The following is a 20,122-nucleotide window of genomic DNA, read 5'->3' on the forward strand; positions in this document are numbered from 1 at the left end:
CACAGCAGTTAAATCGGTTTTGTTCTTATTTAATCACATTTTGGTGAGAGATTCATAATTCACATCTCAAAGACATCAAAGCAAACAATGCAGTGCTGGTCCACAGGGGCACCACGGGAAGCAAAAGCAGACATATTCCTGTCTACTGTATTAAATGATCTGTGGAAATGGTGCCAGAAAAGAATAATCTTTGAAATAATATCCCATATCAGATTCGAGCTTTGAGCTTTTTTTCTTTCTTTCTTTCTTTCTTTCTTTCTTTCTTTCTTTCTTTCTTTCTTTCTTTCTTTCTTTCTTTCTTTCTTTCTTTCTTTCTTTCTTTCTTTCTTTCTTTCTTTCTTTTTTTTTTTTAATCTTTCATTTACACATAACAGTTTATTATGAAAGCTTGGTTCCACCATAGAATAGAACACATTTTCAAAAGATAATTGCAATTTTTTATCTTACAATTGCAAATGAACAGAATTGCGTGATATAAAGTTGCACTTGCATGTTATAAAGTCAGAATTGCGAGATTTAAATTTATATCTGAACATGAATTTGTTGATTTAGATGTAATTTGTGCATTTTGCACATGGTGTTTTAAATATCAAAAAAGTCCATGACAAATAAAGTTACTGCATCTTAAAATAAAGAACTGATTCTGAAATGTGGAAATCTATCAGTATTTGCGCCTGGAAGTATTTGTGAAATGTGTGTTTTTGTTCGGGGTTTTTTTTTTTTTTTTTTTTTTTTTTTGGCGCTACAAAAGCAAATACACTTTGCATGCACTGCCAAAGGATGTGGAACCCGATGACTCGGGTTTGAATTGATAAGGAAAAAACAACGCCATTGCTACATCCAACTTGCACTGTGAGTGGTTGACCAATCACAACAGACTGGGACAGCTGACCAATCAGAGCAGAGCAGGCTCCTGGAAAGGAGAGTTAGGAGATTTAGAGAGACAATAATTTTCACAAGTTTTCAGTCTCTTTAAAAAAATGAGGTGACTTACAATGTATATTATGAGAAAATTAAAGTGTTGATGTTTTTAAAACTAGGAGATCTCCAAAACAAAGATAGTAACCTTTAAAATAGCATAATAGCAAGAGTTTTATTCTGACAATGACATTAGTGCCTAAGCTTTTATGAATTATACCAGGAATTTCTAATTACATTAATTAAATGACTGAGATGCAAACAGATAAAATGACATTTAAAAGCAAACAATCAAATGTTTCTGTCTTATTCATTTAAACAAACCGTCAAGCTATTTATTTTAAATATTTGTTTATTTAATGCAGTTTATGGCATCAGACAGAGGTTAAATAAAAAATAAATAAATAAATAAAAAACAACTAACAAAAAAAAATGTATTCTAAAGCACATTCAAATCTCCATATGCAACAATTTTGAGCTGTTTATCTCTCAGGGAATTTCCACAAAGCAAGATAAATCCATCATTAACTTCCACTTTCGACAGATTCAGGATGCTCTGACATCTCAAACGAGTGATAGCTACCAGCAAAATGTTTAATTTGACATGTTACATTTATCTTTTTTTTTATTATTGCAGCACAGCTGTGTTGTTAGACAGTTTAATATTGCCTGAAGCAGCCAATATTCATTCAACATGAGAACAAATCAGTTTTTATTCCTAATTCACATAACATTTTGTGAACAATATGAAATACAAAATATTTGTTGGTACACAAGTCTACTACCTTCAGTTGTTTTTTGGGAACTGCACTGAACAAGACATAAGTATAAAATATAGCTGCAAGCAGCCATTATCGGGGCCAAGCACAAGTCTCAAACTAGAAGTCTCAAACTAGAAGTCTCAAACCAACTGCAACAATGAGCCATTAAAGACCTATTAAGTTGATTTTAGGCAAAATAGATTATGAAACTGTTATGAAACTGATGTGGCGTAGTCAGACTGAGATGTCAATGACACATGCAAAGTTTGGTGTCAATATGTCAAAGCATTGGAGAGATACAGCCTCAAAAATCATTTTTGCATCATAGCTCAACTGTTGCAGTGGTATATGAAAACTGTTTTGTCTATCAACATGAAATCCATAACTCTTTGTCGGAATGGTCTGAAGACAATACGGTTCAATTTAGGTGAAAATCGGACAAACGGTCTAGGATGAGTTTGAAAAGTAGGTTTTTAACAAATAACAAAATGGAGGACAGATAGGTTTGCAAAATATGGCAAAATCCATGTTCTCGGCATGGGCCAATGAATGTATTACGACCAGTCTCATTACAATAGGCTAATTTAATCAAAAGTTATTAGCATTTTTGTACATTTTATTATAACTTTTGACCAGAAGGTGGCGCTGCCCCGAAACTTTTTTGAATACCTTCAGGACATAAAACGGAAGACACATACCAAGTTTTGTAACGATACGCTAATGCATTCATAAATTATAGCATTAGCATTTTAAACAAAAATATCAATAAAAGTCCATGGGAATTTCATGTTTTGTTTTACTATAGCGCCAAGAAGAGACACAATCCCACCAATTTTGTTATGTGTCCTCATAGTGAGCCCATACATATGTGTCTCAAGTTTGGTGAAAATATCATTTTTTTTTTTTTTTTTGGAGTTATAGGCATTTATATGAACAACATGTAAAAATGACTGACACTTGACTTTGATTGGATTAGCGATTTCGAAGATATAAGCAAATGTTTTTTAAGCGCTAAATTACAATGCTGCGCAAACCATATGCCGAAACCTGGCAAGTGTGGTATCGTTGGAATTGGCAAGGATTCAGGAGACCAAAAAAGTTAGTCCCATCAATTTTTTTCAACCACACCCAAAGTTATAAGCGTTTGAAAAAAAAAAATCCACTAGGTGGCGCTGTTTCGAAACTTGTCATTCTACTTCGGGGCTTCGTGGTGGTGACCCATACCAAGTTTCGTAACAATCCGTTCATGCGTTGATAAAATACAGCATTTTAGCACATAATTCAAAATGGCCGACAGCCAAAATGGCCAACATGGTAAACTCTAATATCATTCGACTCGACTTGATGCCCCGAATCTAATGATAATTTTATGATTTTTAAACAAACGTTTCAGAAGTTATAAGCAAAAATAAGCATTTTTCGTATCTCTAGACCAGTAGGTGGCGCTCTGCCGAAATACTGCATGTTGCTTCAGGTCATGCTTTTGATGACATGTACCAAGTTCGGTTTGAATACAATAAAGCGTTGCAGAGATATAGCCTTTAGTGTGTTTTCGCAACTGCTATGTAAAATTTGTTCGCACGTTTTAAAAAAATGATTTGATGAATCAACATCATTTGCAAGATTTTTTGTCACCATGGTCTGAAGATGATCTGGTTCAATTTTGGTGAAAATCTGAGCAACAGCCTTGGAGCAGTTCGAAAAAGTAGGTTTTTCAGAAAATTCAAAATTGCAGGAAAATTTGCATATCGGAAAATGACATCATAGGGTGCTGTAGAATCGACTTGAGCCAAGAAATCAGAGGAAAAAAAGAATTTTGTTTTTAGTTCTTAGGGGTCAAAAGTTATTAGCATAAATATAAGTGAAATTTTGGACAGGTGGTGGCGCTAGATAGAATGAGTTAGAAACTCCAAATTTGGTGTGATTACTAATGGGACTATCCTCTAGTATCACTAATGTGCCACGTTTCATAACTTTCCTGCAAGCGGTTCTATGGGCTGCCATAGACTTCCAGAGCGGAAGAAGAAGAATAAGAAGAATAAGAAGAAGAAGAAGAATAAGAAGAAGAAGAAGAAGAAGAAGAAGAAGAAGAAGAAGAAGAAGAAGAAGAAGAAGAAGAAGAAGAAGAAGAAGAAGAAGGAGAAGAAGAAGAAGAAGAAGAAGAAGAAGAAGAAGAAGAAGAAGAAGAAGAAGACTAACGGTTTCAATAGGTGCCTTCGCACCTTTGGTGCTTGGCCCCTAATTACTTATTTGGTTGTTATTAGATGCCTCATGTTAACTTTCCAAGGCCACTAAACATCTAAAGACAATTCAACAAGTCCATCAAAGATTTGAGGCTTTCAAGCTTCACATAGACAAACGTTTGGTTACTTGTTATGTAAGGTGTTTTTGTTACAGTGTAATTATACATTTACATACTAATTTATATTTATTAACATCATGCATGAATATATTTAGGATTAGGATTTGGTTTACAGTTAGTTGCAGGTAATAAGTTAGCTGCATAAATTACTGTTATTACTATGGTAAGTACATGTAACCTACGTAACAAGGTCACTGTAAAATAAAAAGGGTAACACTTTATTTTACATTGTCCTTGTTATATATGTTACATGTGCTTAGCATAGTACCATACTAATAACAGTATATTATGCATACTAACCCCCAACCAAACCCTAATCCTACCCTAACCCTATAAGTACATGTTGTTAATTAATAATAATCAGCCCTTAAATATATGGCAGATGCTATTGCACTAAGTGCTATTTAGTAGCAATATTATTTGCACTAAGTACAAATAGTGATATATGCCATTTACACCAAGTGTAAATGGCAACTAAAGTTTCTATTTACACTAAGTAAAAATAGCACATTTTCTAAGCGATAGTTACTATTTACACTAAGAGCTAATAGCTGTATATGCTAATTACACTAAATGGAAATAGTGACATGTTCTATTTAAACCATGTGCAAATAGCAGTTCTTTGCAATATGTTTATACTTTTTTTTTTTTTTTTTTTTTGAAGATACATACTATCCACACCTCAGTGTCGCTGTGCATTAGTTTGAACATGAGGGTGTGCAAATTAATTACAGTCCTTAAGTGACTTAAAGATGCAGACACTGTCACACACCTTCAGTAAACTGTGAAACATAGCAGTGTAACAGCAAACAAGGTAATGAGCTTGTCCGCAATAATAGCTCTTTGGTCAGGAAATGAGGTAAGAAAAGTGCAGGGGGGAAAAATGCAATTACAAGCCCAATGGGATTTCAGATCATTGTAATTAGCTGCTGTTATAAGAACTTATCCCCTCTTTGAACTTTACCAGAGGAAACGAAGCACAAACAACCCTCCTGTAAAAATTTATATTACAGTGAGCATGAGCAGTGAGAGTCTATTTGCACACTCTAGATGAATGTCTGAAATAACTGCTGCTCAGAGATGGTTGACTATGTTATTAAGTGATGTACTGTCCATAATCAAAGTAAATGCAGACCATTTGTAAACTTAAATCATCAGCGTGGATAATGTAATTTGCACCAACTACACAGAGTCATTTTATTTGAGTTTGTTTAACAGACCGTTTTGCAGCTGTATGGGGAACATTAAACTGTCTTGGTGTCTCATGGAAATTCACAGGGAGTTATTTTATTTTTGACATGCGAGACAGATCAGAGAGGAAAGACACTGAGAACAAAATGAAAAGCTGAAGGATTCAGATGCCTCTGAGGAGAATAATAATTTAATAATTTAATCACAACCTGTCAAAATCTATACAGCAGAACATTTTGTGCACAACCCTACTTTTGCTCAGAAACAAAAAAAAGAACATTTCCTGAAATTCTGAAAAGTCTAAATAATAATAAAATAAAATAAAGTAAATAAAAATAAAATAAAATAAAAATAGTTTATTGCATTCATCAACGATGCAACCATGGTTTTTTAAATATACTTTTATCTCCAATTAAAAAAAAAAAAAAAAAAAACATTTGGTTCTAAACTAGCCCTTACTATTAAAATATATGAATTATATTTTATTTTATTTTTATAGTATTTAATCCAAATTGAGTTAAAAATTAAAACCCATGTGCAGTTTATTAAACATAATTAATAAAATATAAAATAAAACAAGACAAAGACGATAAACGATAACGATAAACATGAAAATAGACATTACTACATGAAAATTGACAAGAAATGACCATAAATGTGGCAATTGACCAGACATGACATGACCAGTGGGTTACAACAACAAACACATTTAAACAGAGTATGAAAACAAGAACGATGGCTTTACACCCATTAGGCATAACATTATAACATTATTGACAGGTGTAGGGATGTCAACGATTAATCGATGAACGATTAATTGTCGATAAGACATTTGATCGATAAGACTTATCGATCATCGATTAAGCAGGGTCATGCGCGTGCGTGCGGCTCAACCGCGAAACGGGAGGAAAAATGATGCGAGCGTGCCCCGAGTTCTGTTTGGGACCATTTTACAGCTGGAGTTACACACCTTCATCATGACTGCAAGTTTGCATGTGCATTCGCAGCCTTTTGTTTTGTGCAAATGTAAGTTGTAATATTGTGTTATTTTGTGCAGGCCTATCTATAGCTGATTTATCTCAAAGGGACGCATTTGGTTAATAATTAACGTTAGAGGTGAGCAAAAGCGTGGCGGTGATCAGCTTCAGCTCCAACAGCAATGCACAGCTAATAATGACTATGATTGGGACTGTCATATTACACAACATTAATGAGAACACTATTGTAATAAAACATTGTGATTGTTAATTATTTGGGTTTATTTGCCGTGTGTTTCATTGCGTTGATCCAGGAAGAGCGCGTGCACAACATGAGTCAGCACTCTGACTCGCGCATATAACTTGTTCAAGTGCACTTGTGCCTTCGCATCAGATTGTGCTGAAGTAATTTGTAATATTAAATGTATTTTGTAACGTTATATATGTGATCAATCATATAGGATGCGTTTCTTTTAGTAAAACGCACTAGCAAATGTCTTCAGTCAGTGATGGCTATCGGTTTTCATTCAGTGCTTCGGCTTTAGCGCATACAGAGCAATGCATAATAACGATGATTGGGACTGTCATATTATATACCAGAAATGAGAACACTGTTTTAATAAATGGTTGTAAAGTCATTGGGTTTAGGTGCCGTGTTCATAGCGTTGTTCCAGGAAGAGCGCGTCTCCCATTCTGAAGATGAATATCAGCAACTCAATTCAAGTTCACTTGTGCATTCGCATCATTTTGTGAAGATATATAATTTGTAATATTTTGTTAACTTTATATAAATCTGATTAATCTCATATAGGAAGCTTTTTGTTGAGTTAAATAACATGCTAGCAAAGAGCTTCAGTGTAACTTACTAGTGTTGATTCAGCGCATCCGCTTCAGCTCACGACGTTCAAACAGCAACGCACGACTAATAATAACTATGATTGGGACTGTCACATTACATAACATTAATGAAAACAATATTTTAATAAATCGTTTTGAATTAATTGGGTTTAGGTGACGTTTCAGCACGTTGCTCTTGCAAGTGCGTCCACAAATTCTGAATAACAGATCTGAGGCGGCGTTTGTGTTGTAGCCTATTACATGTTATATTTGGTTATCAAATAAGTAATTAAATTAAATTATAAATAACATCGACTAATTTTAAAATCCCATAGCCCTTTGTTTAGATAAAAAAAATCCTTCTCATTCATTTGGTGAAGAGCATGGCGTTTTGAGCAGCATTACACAAAGTCCTACTGTCATGCTGTCGGCTGTAAGCCACTGCTGTAGACGCATATTGCAGTATTATGGTTAACGATTAATCGATTAATTGATCGTTAATTTAAACGATGATCGATCATGGGAATTTGTGAATAACCCTGATTCTATCTTCATCATGCCACCTGTATTAACCTGCCTAACCTGATATTAGGCAGCAATTTAAAAAATTGTCCCCAAAAAATGATGTTACAAAAGCAGGAAAAATGGGCAAGTGTTAGGATTTAAGCGAGTTTGACAAGGGCCATTTGTGATGGCTAGATGACTGGGTCAGAGTATCTCCAAAACTGCAGCTCTTGTGGGGTGTTCCCAGTCTGCAGTGGTAAGAATCTATCAAAAGTGGTTCAAGGAAAGAACAGTGGTGAACCAAAGACAATTCTCATGGACGGCCAAGGCTCATTGATGCGCAAACTGCTCAGTTGCGTATGGGGCTACATAGTTGCAGACCAGTAAGGGTGCCCTTGCTGACCCCTGTCCACTGCCAAAAGTGCCAACAGTGGGCACATGAGCATCAGAACTGGACCACGGAGCAATGGAAGAAGGTGGCCTTTCTTTTTACATCATGTGGATGGCCAGGTGTGTGCGTCACTTACTTGGGGAACACATGGCACCAGGATGTACTATGGGAAGAAGGCAAGCCAGCGGAGGCAGTGTGATGGTTTGGGTAATGTTCTGCTGGAAAAACTTGGGTACTGCCATCCATATGGATGTTACTTTGACACGTACCACCTACCTACTACCTAAGCATTGTTGCATACCATGTACATGGATATGGAATTCCCTGGTGGCTGTTGTCTCTTTTAGCAGGATAATACACCCTGCTACAAAGCAAAAATGTTTAAGAATAGTTTTTAAAAAAAAGCACAACGAGAAGTCTGAGGTCTTGACTTGGCCCCCAAATTCCACTGATCTCAATCTGTGGAATGTGATAAACAAGTCCGATCCTTGGAGGCCCCACCTCACAATTTAAAGGACTTAAAGGACCTGCTTCTGTGCCAGATACCACAGCACACATTCAGGGACCTAGTGAAGCCTATGCATTGATAGGTCAGGGCTGTTTTGCAGCAAAAAGGGGAATAATACAATATTAGGTCATAATGTGATACCTTATTGGTGTATACACACATTAACCAATGATACACAAGATACACCTGAGCATGATAAAGACAAAGAACCAATAGGTGTGTTTCACTTGAAGCAGCGATTTGACAGATTTATTGGTGTATGACATTAAATTACAACAAGAGCATGACAAAAAACAGACGTGACAACTGGCAGGAAGTTTATCCTATCAATGGAACACACTACATTTAACCGATTTCTATGAATCATTTAGCATTAATGTGTGCCCTGTTGCATCTTCCCCAGAAGAAGTATGGGTTTAATAAGATCAAGATAAAAATAAAGGTGTCTCACAGATTATTTATTTTCAAATGACAAATTACTAAATTAAAGATTTGGGTAACACTTGAATAATGGTCCATTATTAGTAGATAACTATGCAGGAAGTAATGCAGGACTAATAAGTATAACTACATTAACACTTCAGCTACTAACATAGAAACAAGCTGAACTATTCAGTAAGTAATATTGAATTCATGACTAAGAAATTGCTTATTAGGTAATTAATTGTTACTGAATGAGATTGGCCTCACTAATAACTAATAGGTAACAAGGACAAATTATAAAGAATTACTAATTAATTACTAATAACAACATTAACATGTCTGAGATGTGAGAAATTCATCTTTTTTTACTCTCAATGTGGTCATAAAATGCATCACTAATTACTTAAGTGTTATCTAGTCATTATGCAGGAACTTCTAGTGATCTGGACCATTATTTTAAAGTGGAAAACACTGTTAGAATCACAAGTAGTTCTTAAAAAAATGTCCTTTGTTACTCTGAATAAAGTAATACAATGCATCACTAATTACTCATGTACCCAATAACTCTTCAAGGACTACTGGTGATTTGGACCATTATTTTAAAGTGAAAAAAACATATTTTCCACTTTAAAATAATGGTCCAGATCACTAGTAGCTCCTGCATAATGACTTGATAAGACTTAAGTAATTAGTGATGCATTTTATTACTTTATTCAGAGTAAAGAATATGATTAATTACATCTCAGACACAAAATAATGTGATAATCGGTCAGTTAGTAAATAGTTATTAATGAGGCTAATCTCAGTCAGTAATTATTGATTAATTAATAATGAACTATCTCCTAAATGCAATGTTACTTACTGATTAGTTTAGCATGTTTCTGTATTAGTTAATAGTAGTAGCTGAAGTGTTAATATTAGTCCTTCAATACTTCATGCATAGTTATCTATTAATAACGGACCATTATTATAAAGTGTTACCAAGATTTGTTAACGTAATGCAGCAGTTAATCTATTCTGGTGTACAAAAAAGGTGGTATTACTTGTACTGCTTTAAATTACTACAATCTATGCAGTCTTTTTCTGGTATTACACCATCATCAATGCTAATAAATGATTCAAGTGACACAACTTTAACTGTGAAATATAAGAATCAAAGGATTTAGAGCAGTCTTCCAGTCCAGCCACATTCAATTTCATCAGCTTTCTCTTGGATGCACTCCACTTCAGCTGAAACCTTACAATCAGCATCTAGTAGAGGCACTTCAGCTGATGACACCATAAAGAATTGAAAGCGAACCTTTAAACTGATGACATTTATACCCTGAGTACAGGTGTAGAAAAGCTGTATGAATTGGGCTGCTTTTACTGATCAATTTGGTTTTGACAAAGCTTTGAAAACTCACAACACAGAGACCTTCCTCCAACCTGACATTTAATGTCTTCTCTTTTAAACGTTCCAGAATTTTATCTCAGTTCTGTGAGAGGTTTTTATAATGAGGCAGGTGTTCAGAAGAATATGGCATTTGCTGAGCACTGGAGAGCAGCAGGACCACTGACATTTGCAGGACATTGAAAGAAGAACTCTTGCTCAAGCAGGGCAAGGCTTGGACAAACTGTAACTATTCAGTGCGTGCTGCACTGAAGACTTGGAAGTAAACACAGACTGTTATGATTGGATAAGATTTGCATATTATAATGAGCTCCAGCTCCCCTGTCAGTACATGTGGGAATTGTTTAGAAAGCGTGTGGATGAGCAGTATAGCAATGGATGATATACTGCAAATGAGCATATTCAAGTTAAAGTGGAGTAGTGCAAGATGCAAAAGTAAACAGATGTTGCTGTATTAAACAGTCTGTAGTGCAAATGAGCATTCCAGTAGTGCAAATGAAGTAAAGGCAGATGTGAGGGGGGGGGAGAGGAGAGTTAGATGTGTATGAGGGAAGTTGGGTCAATGAGGGTTTGAGTTCAGTAAAGAGTCAGCTTTCAAAAAAAAACTGTTCTTTAGTCTGCTGGTCCTGGTTCCGGAGGCACCTGAAATGTCTGCCGGAGGGCAGGAGAGTAAACAGTCTGTTTGCTGGTTGAGAGGTGTCTTTAAGGATGCTGCGAGCTCGATACAGAGAGCGGTGAAGAGGGCACATTTCTTCTGGATGTGCTCGATGGCAGATTGTGGAGTCCCTGTGATGCTGTAACGAGGTTCTTAGGTGGGAACTGGCGAACATTCAAAAAACTTTAATTCAAAATAGATAAACAAAACCGCACACACATAATAAAACGCGGGCAGCCCCTCACGGATGACTGCCCGCACACACACAACGTAAACAAAACATAACAAAAAATCCAGGCCTGGTCCTCTTTTGGCTTCCACTACCTTCGCTCCTCATTTTATGCTCCTGGATCCCCATGAACTTGAAACTGGAGACACGCTCAACAGCCGTTCCATTGATGTGGATGGTGTCCTGTGTGCCTCTTGACTCTTTCCTGAAGACCACGATGAGCTCCTTCATTTTGGTGGTGTTGAGGAGCAGGTTATTTTCAGTGCACCATGTAGCTAGGTGCTGGATCTCCTTCCTATAGGCAGTCTCATCGTTGTTGCTGATGAGACCAATCACCATAGTGTCATCCGCAAACTTGGAATTAGATCCAGGCACAGGCTTGCTATCGGAGATGAAGAAGGAGTAGAGAAACGGGCTAAGCATACAGCCCTGTGGTACACCAGTATTAAGTGTGTTGGATGTGGAGCAGGTGGAGCCTGATCAAACATTCTGGGGTCTGTTGGTCCGGAAGCCAAAATCCAGTTGCACATTGAGGTGTTGATGCCCAGGTCTCGAAGTTTGCCTAATCACTTTGTTGGTATGACAGAGTTAAATGCTGAGCTGAAGTCAACAAACAGAATACGTGCATAAGTGTTCTTATTGTCCAGTGCCATGGTAATAACATCCTCTGTGTTCCTATTGCTATGGTAGGCAAACTGATGTGAGTCCAATGTGGGTGGTAAAGAGTATTTTAGGTGTGCCACGACCAACCGCTCAAAGCACTGCATGATGATGGGTGTGAGTGCTACAGGGCACGTCAGGCTAGAGTGTTTGGCAATTTCAGGTGTTGCAAAAATGTAGGCAGAGTCACGTATTTCCAATGAGCCTGGGTTGCGCAATTCTGTTATCAACGGCTCTGGCTTTAACAGTCAGGCCACATTAAGTGCGCAAAAAACCTATTTATTGTTTGAATTTCATATTAAAACTTTACAAATTTGGTGTGAGATTTACTTTGCCAGAGTGAGAGCATGAGTCTGAGCTTGAAAGCGTGTGACTCACAAAATGCCTGACAGTTGGAAACTGCCACAGGATGGCAGTGACAGAAGACTGAGACGAGACCTGAACTTGAGCAATAGCACAAACTCATTCTGAATATTTTGAAGGCATAACAGCTCTGGTCTCGTGATGAAAAAGTAAAGACGATTGTAGACGAAAATGAAGAGAGATTTTATCTTAGTTTTTATTTTAAGCAAAACATTTTAGTATCGTCCTTTTTCGTCAACAATAAGGCATAGTCTTAGTCAGCATTTTTGTCCATTTGTGTAGTCTCGTCATCGTCTCTTCTTAGTCATGGAAAAAAAAGGTTGTTGACGAACATATTTCGTCTCTGACGAAATTGACACTATATTGCAGTGATTTTTATGCCTCTAGCACGTCATATGTTTGGCATATGTTTTTTATTTCTTAAAAAAACATGTAGGAAGACACATCATGGCCATATTCTAGGATGACAAAGTCAAAATTACCAGCAGCCATATCACTCTGTAGCCCAAGACTGGTTTCCCACTGAAGCTAAGCAGGGCTGAGCCTGGTCAGTACCTGGATGGGAGACCAACTGGGAAAACCAGGTAGCTGCTGGTAGAGGTGTTAGTGAGGCCAGCAGGGGGTGCTCACCCTGTGGTCTGTGTGGGTCCTAACGCCCCAGTATAGTGATGGGGACACTATACTGACAAAGAGCACCGTCCTTCGGATGAGACGTTAAACCGAGGTCCTGACTCTCTGTGGTCATTAAAAATCCCAGGATGTTCTTCGATAAAGAGTAGGGGTGTAACCCCGGCATCCTGGCCAAATTTGCCCATTGGCCTCTGTCCATCATGGCTTCCTAATCTTTCCCCTATCCTGATTGGCTTAATCACTCGGTCTCCTCTCCATCAATCAGCTGGTGTGTGGTGAGCGTTCTGGCGCAATATGGCTGCCATCGCATCATCCAGGTGGATGCTGCACATTGGTGGTGGTTGAGGAGATTCCCCCTTCTATGTAAAGCGCTTTGAGTGCCTAGAAAAGCGCTATATAAATGTAATGAATTATTATTATTATTATTATTATTATTATTAAAATTCATCAGGCTCAAACTGTAAAAGAATGCTTGAGAGGGAGCATGAAGAATCATTTTCACACATCAGTTGGCACATCTGAGTCCAGACCGTAAATTCATTGAAAGTCTTTGGGATGTGCTGGAGTAGACTTTACAGAGTGCTTGACTATTGCATTGTCAATACAGGATCATGACCAAAAATGTATGATCCTCTTGATAGAAATAACATAACATGTATTTCCATTTTTTTTTTTTTTTTTTTTTTCAAGATTTTTTAATATCGTTTTTTAAATGTATTTTTTGTTGTTGTTGACCATATTAGGTTATACTGCCTTTTAGCTATATGGGATAAAAGGCCACTTGGCAGTTTATTCTGTCTATGAACCACAGCAGGAAGAGGCTGTTTGACCAACAAGTAAAACAACCAGCCAGTGCATCATTCCCATCCACACAAAGTAGCACTGTGCTAATCACATCAGTAAATAAATCCATCATTGCTGAGCCTGGTCAGTAAACCTCTGTTGAGCTCAGTGGCTTCAGTGTGTGGCTTTGTTAGATCTCTGTGACTTTATCCTGAAGGATGAAGGGCTCTAAAGTCTCACATTACACTGAGGGATCCAGAGTTAATGACAAGATGATCACTTCTGCTTATCACTGCCTTCCGTCCTGCATATATCAAAGGCAGAGCTGCACAATGTTGTGTTCGTGGGTAGAATTGTGTTGGGACTACTATTTTGAAATGGTTATTTACCAACTTGTCATATGGGCCCTGTCCCAAATGGCACACTTCATATGCACTTAGAGTTGTGTAGACTTACAACAGTTGCTATATGCGCATGATCACAAAGTCAATGAGACCGTAGGGTGTCTCATTGTCATTTTAGGTTTAGGAATATCTGCTCTTGGTGTGCACTCTTGCTGAGCCAGCACTGAAGCGAAGTTCACACGAAGACTTCTACGGGCAGTCAAAGTGGTGTAACGTTAAAAACATGCAGACTCAGGGGATTACAGGGGAGTATTTCGATGAGCGATGGGTTCAGAGGATAGAGGTGGAGACATGGAATCGGCTAGGCCAAGTTGGTGAGCTGCAGGCCCTAGGCAGATCCTCGCAGCGTGTAGGTGAAGCAGAGGAGCTGAAGAGAGCCAGTGGAGGCGGGGCTGATGAACTGGCTGTTAGAGGAGGTGGGAGAGGAAGAAATGGTAGGCATTCAGAGGAAAATGGAAATGCTGGAGAAACGGGACAAAGGAGCTACAGGGGCATTAAAACTAGGTGGGGCCAGATGGAAAGGGATGGCTTTTTAGATATTACCTCCTCAAAACAATAAATCAGTCAATCAAAAAATCAATTCTCAAAAATGTCCACAAGTCCCTTCAAATATATTTTAGAAGCTTTATACATTGCATCCAGTGGGCGGAGCCTTCCTCCATCCCGTTAAACTGCAGTTCACCAACACCCATTTGAAAAATTGGTGAAAGATCCCAGAGAACCCACACCAGACAAGTGAGCCTGTGTGTGTTTTTGCTAGACAAGCAAGATAAAATGTGCACAGGAAAAGATCGGGAAATACGGTAAAGCTCGCCAGCTAGAGAAATCCACTTGTGTGGGCCTTGAAGATTTGCTTCTCTAACTCCAGGCATAGCAGCAGTACAGCAGGTGAGTTCACGCTGTTACAGTTTTGGTCTATCTGTAACATGTTAGTAGTAGTAAATCACAGGGCGAAGGATAATGCACAGGAACAAATTGTAATAATAATCTCTTAACAATAATAATAAACACTTGCATAAATAAAGATAGACAGACAGACAGACAGGTAGATCGAATGCACGGGTTGGATGTTCAACTTCGAGCAGGGTTCCAGACGTTATCTGCAAGTAGGAGCCCAGCCAACACACCCATGTGGGGTGCAAAGGGGTTGCACATGGGCTGATATCTGGGGCCCGCCTGGGCTACCCAACTTGGACCCAGCTAGTTTTGTTCTCACTTTCCATGGAGTTAGCCCAGATGGGTTAATAATGGGTCTCTTGATGGGCTCATACCTGGCCCATATGGGTAGCCCAGGTAGCACCCATTTGGGGCCTACATTGGTTAGCCCAGATGGGTTAATAATGGGTCTCTTGATGGGCTCATACCGGGCCCACATGGGTAACCCAGGTAGCACCCATTTGGGGCCTACATGGGTTTGCCCATATGGGTTGATGATAGGTCTCTTGATGGGCTCATACTAGGCCCATATGGGTAACCCAGGTCCTACCCATTTGGGGCCTACATTGGTTAGCCCAGATGGGTTGATAATGGGTCTCTTGATGGGCTCATACCTGGCCCATATGGGTAGCCCAGGTAGCACTCATTTGGGGCCTACATGGGTCTGCCCATATGAGTTGATGATGGGACACAGATAGGTGTTATGTAGGGCTCTTATGGGCCACAACAGGTGTATAGATATATGGGTTACCATATTTTCTGCTTGGGTTATCTTATAGAAAACCCCTAAATACAAACATTAAATGTAATCCACTAACTACACTAAAATGTTAAAGGTAGTCAATGAACAGAAACCAGTAGTTCATGCTTTAGTTTATTATGCAAGGTTTATTATTTGGAATAATTTGAAAATGATTTACTACAGTTACAACTTTATAATACAAAAGTATCAACAAGTACAGTCTAAGATAAATGTATTTCACAAACAAATCAAAGAAAACCAGTGCAGTTCGACACTCCCCTGTCACTCAGCGCTCTCCCAACGGTCCTTTGAAAAAGACCAAACAAATTAGTCAACCATTGTGCCACTTTTTTATTTCATTTTTCACAGTTAAAGCCTTTTGTTGCCCCACTCCAAGTTGATCTAGATTAAATGCTCAGCATGGTCAGACAAAAACAGATGGCGAAGAAACAACACACACTAACTGCCAAATTATTTAGAATTAAGGTGAATAATTAAGTGTGAAACCATCAGAATCCCTTTAGTCTCCAGCACCACAATTTTCCAGAACTGCAACTTACCTGGAGTCTCCAGAAGTCCAAGGTGTGAGTATCTCAGAGAATTCAGTTAAAGAATCCTAAAAAAAAGTGGCCCCTCTTAATAAGAATCACAAGCACATATGTTGTAAAATACATGGCTATGGTTTCAAACCTGTCTTGGAGTACCACCAGCCGTGCAGATTTTGTATGTCTCATATCTGACACACCCAGGTTTTGCAGGCCATGTCCACACTAATACGTTTTCATTTGAAAGCGTATAATTTTCTCTCTGTTTTGGCCTTCGGTCCACACTGAGAAAGCGTTTTAAGTCAATGAAAACGTATCGTTTTGAAAACGCTCTCTAAAGCAGATACATTTGAAAACGCTGTCTTCGCGTCGTAGTGTGGACTGTGAAAACGGAGGCTGTACTCTAAAGCGGTGGTTTTCAAACCTGTCCTGGAGACACCCCAGCCCTGCATATATTGTATGTCTCCCTTAAGCCTAGTTCAGACTGCACGATTTTCAAATTCGTCGGGTCTCTTCTCTATTCACACTCCATGACTATCTGGGGTATCATTCAGTCACTGCTGTGTTCACACTGCACGATGGTTTGACGACAGAGGAGTTCACACTGCATGACTGAACAAGAGGAAGAATCGCAGACAATTCTCTCTCTCCGGTGCGCAAACCATGTGACAAGTAAACAACGCGAGATCACACGTTCTCGCGTGAGACTTTGAATTGTTATTAAAATGATAAACTGCACAAAGTTTGCTTCAAACTGTCTGTGCACTGATTTGTGGAGAAAAATAAAAAAGATTATGACGGAAGAAAATGTCCTGAACGTCCTGCTGCCCTGTATCTCACTCTTTCATTGGCTGTCGGTCATCGCCGATGTAATTGTCAGTCAGAACGCAGTTCACACAGCAGGAGTTTCAATCGCCGACAGGTCCAGATATTTAGCATGCCAAATATCTCACAGGCGTCGGCGACTCGTCGGCGATTCTCTCTGATCGCGTCTTTGATCATTCACATTGCTTGATTGTCAAAATTCGCAAAACCTGTCGGCGACTCAAAATCGGGGCAAAAATCGGGCAGTGTGAACTAGGCTTTATCACACACACCCAATTTAGTTCTTGCAGTCTCTACTAACGAGCTGATGAGTTGAAGCAGGTGTGATAAATATGATGGAGACACACAAACTGTGCATGTAGGGTGTGCCTCCAGGACAGGTTTAAAAAAAAAAAACACTGCTCTAAAGTGTTACTATATTGGACATATTTTGTGCATTTGTTATTTGAATTAGCCCTAAATAAATTGACCTATACCCTTTTCACCAACAACAACAAAAAAATTATAGAACATTTTTATTATTATTATTATTATTTTCTTGTTATATTGTTTATAATGAATTGATTGAAGAATGCTAAGAAGGTAGATGTCTAACTTTAAAAAATGAATGAGAAGGAGGCTAGTGAATGACGTTTCGGGTCACTTTAGACCCGGAATATGCATTTAAGGGTTAGATGACAAAGAAATATCTTTTCTGCACACATTTAAAGTATTCTGATTTAAAAATCATGCATTTTCTGAAAATGTCCTACAAAACCTCATCCAAAAAGATTCAGTCAACAATCTCTCATAAGACACACAAAAGCCAAGAGTGATGATTCCTTATGAGAGTAAAAAACACTGGACATGCATGAACAAATCAGGAGAATGACATGTCTCATGTAAAGATAAACAAATAATTAGACTTGTGCCTCATCCCTGACATCTTTAAACATTCCCTCTCCTTAGCAAAACAAAAATCCATAGTTCTCTGATTGAAATGCAGTCTCCAAGATGTTCCAAGCCCAGGTTATTACTCAACTACTCGATCTACATATACCTCAGTCATCTGCTGCAATAAATTCAATATTCACCCTGCACTCCCTCTGAACATCACCTCTGAATAGATAATGGAGGCACCAGGGACCAAAAGCTACTGCTTATCTTGAGAAAGGTTCAATCCTCACAACAGCTGAATCTCAATGCCCTACTGCCTAGAGTCTCTGCACATCAACATCCTCCTTAAATTCATTTCGGGCCCTGTCTAACTGTTCATGGCCTCACAGGGTGATGCTGTTCTGGGGAGAGATCAACTATGGCACATGCTTTGATCAAGAGCCTGTGCTCTCCTAACATGCCCTAAAAAATGTAATAGCTTGCAGACCAGCTGCCCGAGTGCCTTCTTGCTTTCTGACAGCATGAAACAGTTTAAAGCACCAACATTACCCTTGCACAGATTGCTTTTTTGTCTGTGAGGTGAGCGTCAGATGTCATCGGTGGTGAACAGGCCGGAACTAATAGCATTGGGGTTTTTGAAACAAATCATTGCAAAATGTAATGTATAAAAGTCCTGAAAAAATAATTAAGCTTTTATTATAAAATATAAAAATATATAAAAAAAAAAAAAAAAAAAAAAAAAGAATTCTTGGGTTGTACTGAATTCAGATTGTACTGAATCTCCTGAACAAAACACAAACGAAGAAGATGCAAAAAACCAAGTGATCACATGTAAGCAGATACATATGTAAAATAACTTTTACAACATTAAACTGATTATCAACATTAAACTGATTATCAACATTAAACATCATATACATCAAAACTGCCTAATGTTACTGAAGGAAATGTCAACCCAGGACAAGCTATAAGACTATAAGTAGGGGTGTTGATGGACTCAATCTACTCCATCTGTGTCTGATCATTGTTCTGAATCTGATCTGGATGTAGTCTTTGACAAAAAAGTGATTTTATCAACTTTTTGTACAAAATGTAGCTTTTTTTTTATGAAACTTATGCATATTTAAGTGCTGATAAAAATGGAATGCATGAAGCTAGAGTAAAACATTTTTTTTATTCATCATTTTATGTCATTATTTTTGTTTTGTTGTTTAAAAGCAGAGAGTCTGCTCTTCCTTTAATATGTTGCATGCTCAGATATCAATACAACAAAATATTATATTGGCCATTACATTTTTTTTTTTAACACTGGCAGGGAAAGAGTCAATTACATGGTAATATACTAATACATGCCTTACAGAAAGTACAGGATAAATGTCAGACCTTGAAACTTTCTGGAACTGCCAGTCTGCTGTAAACAAAGCAGACTTTATTTAATCTATCCCGATTATTTACATCTCATGGCCCTAACTGAGACCTGGATCAAACCAGAGGACACTGCCACTCCTGCAGCACTCTCTACATATTTCACTTCTTCCCACACCCCTCGCCTGATTGGGACGGTTTGGAGGTACTGGTTTGTTCATCTCAAACAAATTGATTTTTTTCCCTTACCATCTCTATCTGGCAACAGATCATTTTGAATCACACTCAATCACTATTACTCACCCTGTTAAAATCCATGTTGTAGTTGTTTATCATCCTCCAGGTCACCTCGGTAACTTCTTGGAGGAGATGGATATGTTACTCTCTAACTTCCCTGAGGATGATACCCTTCTGGTACTACTCGGTGACTTCAAAATCCAGCTTGAAAAACACCAGGCCACTCTCCTGACCTCTTTTGACCATAAGTGAGTATCTACTATGGCTACTCACAAATCCACAATTGGACCTTGTCTTCACACGCTACTGCTCCCGGGCAACACTTTAGTTACTCCATTGCATACCTCAGACCACTTTCTCACCACTCATACCTCATACTGAATCCTGACACAACACACACTCCTCAGCGGTTTACCTTTTGGTGTAACCTATGCTCACTCTCCCCTCTTGCCTATCCACTATGGTTTCATCTTCACTTCCTCCACCTGGTCAGTTCTCAGCACTGAACACTAACAGTGCTACTGACACTCTAACATCTTGCTTAGAGAGCTTGCCCCCTTTCATCCAGACCAGCCTGCACCACCCCCTCTGCCCCCTGGCTGTCTAA

General features: G+C 38.3%; 1 pseudogene; it reads left to right on the forward strand.

Annotated features, from left to right (window-relative positions):
• Positions 1–12,652: 12,652 nt before the first annotated feature.
• LOC137042089 (5S ribosomal RNA) lies at positions 12,653–12,769 on the forward strand (annotated as a pseudogene).
• Positions 12,770–20,122: the final 7,353 nt, after the last annotated feature.

Source organism: Pseudorasbora parva, chromosome 15 (genome assembly GCF_024679245.1).
Source record: "Pseudorasbora parva isolate DD20220531a chromosome 15, ASM2467924v1, whole genome shotgun sequence".
Classification (NCBI taxonomy): Eukaryota; Metazoa; Chordata; class Actinopteri; order Cypriniformes; family Gobionidae; genus Pseudorasbora; species Pseudorasbora parva.